Genomic DNA, 4869 nt, shown 5'->3' on the forward strand with positions numbered 1-4869 from the left:
TGTCCGTGTTTTTCATCTGTGTAAATGTGAAAGGGTAACATTTGAGGTTTCTTTGTAAATGTGAATTGATTAACTTGGATTTTTTTCTTTTTTTTTCTTTTCTTTTTTTTTCTCTTTTTTTTTCCTGAGAATCAGCTTTTTTTAATGAGATATTAGGGCATACAAACGGAGATGCCTTATTTTACTATCTTATAATATCAATAACAGCTCATTCATTATATATCTATGTTATATAAAATAACAAGAAGAGCAAACGCTCGATCGAGTCACTTTCGCAGTTCTGAATATTATATGAGGCATCAGATGGACAGGAAGAAATTGTTATTCACAACACAATGAGTCACGTTCACATAAAATTTGAGCCCGGTCACTTTTATAGTTTCCGAGAAAAGCCCAACGTTAAGTTGTGTGTTGCCGAACAGAAAAGGCTAGTTATCTCCCTTGTTTTTCTGATAACGTTCGTAAAAGGCTACAGATGTAAATACTTTGATGTAAAGAATAATCCTACAAAGTTTCAATCACATCCGATGAACTTTGTCAAAGATATAAAATGTCTAATTTTTCCTTTGACGCTGACCTGTGACCTTGAAAAAGGTCAAAGGTCAACGAAACCATCGTTAAAGTGTAGAGGTCATTGGAGGTCACGACTAAACAAAATATGAGCCCGATCGCTTTGATAGTTTCCGAGAAAAGTCCAACGTTAAGGTGGTGTCTACGGACGGCCGGCCGGACGGCCGGCCGGACAGACTAACACTGACCGATTACATAGAGTCACATTTTCTCAAGTGACTCAAAAAACCGTCAATCAGTTTTTCAAATAAAACTTGGATATTTCTGTTGTGAATACGCATGTTCATGGTAATCGACAAGTACACGTGCACATCGTGACGTCACCTGTAAGCACAGATCAGCACACCAAGCATACAACCTGCAATATTGGCATGCACACGAAGAAGGAAGAATCACATCTTCTACTTATAACCATTGGTATCGCTTTAAGCACATGCATACATTTTCAAATATGAACATGTTTGTTTCTGTTGATGCTTGTAGTGGTGTTTTCTTTTTTACGTCATCGTTGTGATGTTTTACACACAAATTAGTGGGTACAATCAAGACTGCATTTTTGAAGTTCTACTCAACATCTTTGCAGGAGGTACGGATGGTTGGATATCGTTCTATACAACCCGTCTACCAACAAAAAAGAGCAGATGCGTTTGAGTGCATATCTTTGTAACACACACACACGCACACCCTCACACACACACACACACACACACACACACACCCTCACACACACACACACGTACGCACACACACACACACGCACACCCTCACACACACACACACACACACACACACACATACACATACACATACACACAACTTGAGAATGATCATTGTCTTTTGTGTGTGCACTTAGTGAACATCGCACCATGGAAGACCTACAATCAGAGCAGCACGATATCCAGATTTCTCGCCAGTTACGCGGCTGACGGTAACATCACCCAGGACCCCTGCTTTTTCTCGAACTATGATTACGGTCCCTTCTGGGAGGTGGACCTGGGCAGAAAATACCCCGTGCGAAACATCAACGTGTGGGGTCGTGATTGTGAGTTTTCCTCTGCCTGGATATCATAGTATGTGAGAATGTAGTTTAACATGAATCAAAAAGCAAGAAAGGTAGGCTGTTGGAACGTTTGTTATTGACAAAACAATACATTCACAAATATATCGACCCAACTGTCTTTTCAGTGCACAGGCAAACAATTAATAACGAAAACTTATCTGGCTGATTTTTCTTCCGCCTGCCACGAAGCCGCAAGCGAATAAATATAGTTTAACATGTGTAAACTAGCCAGCTATTGCGATTCAGTAGATGAATGCTGATTCGGTAAGTCGATGTGTTTGTTTGCTATACTCTGATGTGCAAACTTAGACTAATGTAAGATGAAAAGGCGTGTGAGTTCGTGTGCGTTCATGCTTGTGTTTGTGTGTGTGCGTGTGCATACGTGTGAGCGTTTCTGTGTGTGTGTGTGTGTGTGTGTGTGTGTGTGTGTGTGTGTGTGTGTGTGTGTGTGTTTGGTTATACACACACACACACTAACCTTAGGAGTGGGCTTTACGTGTACGGCCGTTATTCTCTCGTCATTTGTAGCATTAAAATCCAGGTTTACAACACTCACATAAAACAAAACAAAAAAATGTTTGCTGTCACCTCAATCAATATTTGATAATAAATAATAATTTCCCGCTTTCGCATTTCTTGAGGGATACATGGAGTGAAACAATAAAGATGGTCACTCCCGCCTGGAAGAAAAGTCACATCAATATTGATGAATGCGTTTTGATATGTGTGCTTAAATTACTATTCTTATCTGATTTTGTTTTTCAGCAATCAATGATTATCTTACCCCGTTCAACATCACAGTGGACGGTCAGCACGGTGTGACTGTGAATTCCACCCAAACAAGCATCAGGAACATCTCTGTGACCTGCTCTTCACTTCTCTACGGACAGAGGGTCCGCCTCACCAGCACATATTTTCGCGAAACTAATCTTCGCCTATGTGAATTTGAAATTCTTGGTAAGCATTTGCTCAAGGTGCATTAGCTACCTCATGTTTGAAGTAATGACAAAGTCGTTTTCGGTTGAATAGATGAACAAGACAAAGGAAAGACTTTAGCTGCGTACCGGTTTTTGCTCAAGATGAATGATAACTGGTACTCTATGCAAATCAGTAATGTTTATGTTTTTGTTATTTTAATGGCCATTGTCTTGTCACTGCTCCGACCATTTTGTGCAAATTCTAAGAAAAGTACAAATGTCTACTTTGAAGACCATTGGCATTAGGTCGGGGTTGCCGTGAACGTATTGTTTTGTTATGAAATCAAATTATCAGTCTATCTGTTTATGAAAATGTTTTATTACATGAATATATGTCATATATGCGTATACTAGTATACCCGTATACTAGAATAAGTTGTGCTTGGAGCGGGAACCTCTTACAGGCAGTCTCTGTTGATTGGTTTCAGTGCCGAGGGGCAACAGTCGGTGTGACGAGGGACGATGGGGACCACTGTGTCAGTATTACTGTACCAACAACTGTGGTGGCCGCGCTGGAACCAACTTTTGCTATCAGTCAACTCTGAATTGTTACGATGGTAATGACGTGGATAGGTTACATACTAATTCTCATTGGATTACAGATAACTCATCAATGGTTGGCGAATCAAGAACCATTATTTACACAAAATTGTTTCCTTGCAGCTCGCGTTTATCTTCATATCCATGGACTACTTGGGAATATTTTCAAATTCAATTCAAGACCTGTTGTGTAACCTATCCAAATGTGTATTTAATAATAATAATAATAATGCAAACTTTTATAGCGCTATTCTAGAAAATTGTCTACTCTTAGCGCTTTACAATACATACATCGACCAAGCATACCACACACGCACAGGCAAAGAAACCGACCAAATATAACCAACAAACCATACATGCACAGGCAAAGAAAACGACCAAACATACAATACACGCACAGGCAAAAATAACGACCAAACATAAGCAAACATACCATAACCAAACACAACCAACATACTATACGCGCGCAGGCAAAGAGAACAATCAGCACATATAATTATTACTGACATCTAATAATGCAGGGACACAGTGACAATCCAACACACAGCCTAAGCACAAGAACCACAGTAGGCTTCTATATAAAAACGTGTCAACAATACTATCCACACACACACAGACAGTGCTGACACAAAGCGCAGAAAATATATATACGCGTTATTTCAGGCACCAGGTAGGGGGTGAGGTGGGGCAGGATGGGGTGGGCGGGAGATGCCGGAGGGGAAATCACTTGCGCTGAAAGAGGTGTGTTTTGAGATTTGTCTTGAATGTGGTGAGAGAATCTGTGTGTCTGAGAGGCAGAGGTAATCTATTCCAGGTCACAGGGGCTTGATAGCCGAAGGACCTCTCGCCACATGTCTTTGTTTTCACTGTGGGGAGTCGGAAGAGTCGAGTGTCGGCGGCGGAGCGAAGCTGACGAGAGGGGGTGTAGAGATTGAGGAGTTCTGACAAGTATTCTGGGGCAGAACCAGAAACGACGGCAAAAGAAAGAGAGGAGAGTTTGTATTCGATCCTTTTAGTGATAGGCAGCCAGTGTAGAGAGTGAAGAAGGGGTGTGGCGTGTTCATACTTGGAAGATTTGAAGACCAGGCGGGCAGCGTTATTTTGGATCCTTTGAAGTCTATCTAAAAGGTACTTAGGGAGACCGGCCAGAAGAGAATTGCAATAATCTATCTTTGAGAGGACTAAAGAACACACTAACGTTTTGGTTGCATCAGTGGTGAGGTAGTGACGGACTGAACTAATCTTGCGCAGCTCTAGATAGGCGGACTTGCAGATGTTAGAGATGTGTTTTTTTGAAAGAGAGAGTTGGATCGAGAGTGACGCCAAGGCTGCGGACAGACGGAGAGAAAGAGATAGGTAGTTCGTTGACAGTGAGAGAGGCAGGAAAAGAAGGGTGATTGAGAAATTTCTTGGGACAGGTCAGCATAACTTCGGTTTTGTCACTATTTAACTGGAGTTTGTTTAAAGACATCCAATCACTGAGGTCCGCAATGCAATCCTGTGTCCGAGATACCAGATCGTCAACTTCAGCAAGAGGGGCAGACTGATGAAGCTGTGTATCATCAGCGAAACTCTCGTGCGACAACGCATGGCGACTGATAACATCGGACACAGGGGAGGCATATAGAACGAAAAGTATGGGGCCAAGCACGGACCCTTGCGGGACACCGTACTGGAGAGCTGAAGGTTGAGATGTGATGCCGTTGACACAAACGGTCTGCC

The sequence above is a fragment of the Littorina saxatilis genome, linkage group LG4 (genome assembly GCF_037325665.1).
Source record: "Littorina saxatilis isolate snail1 linkage group LG4, US_GU_Lsax_2.0, whole genome shotgun sequence".
NCBI classification, from domain to species: domain Eukaryota; kingdom Metazoa; phylum Mollusca; class Gastropoda; order Littorinimorpha; family Littorinidae; genus Littorina; species Littorina saxatilis.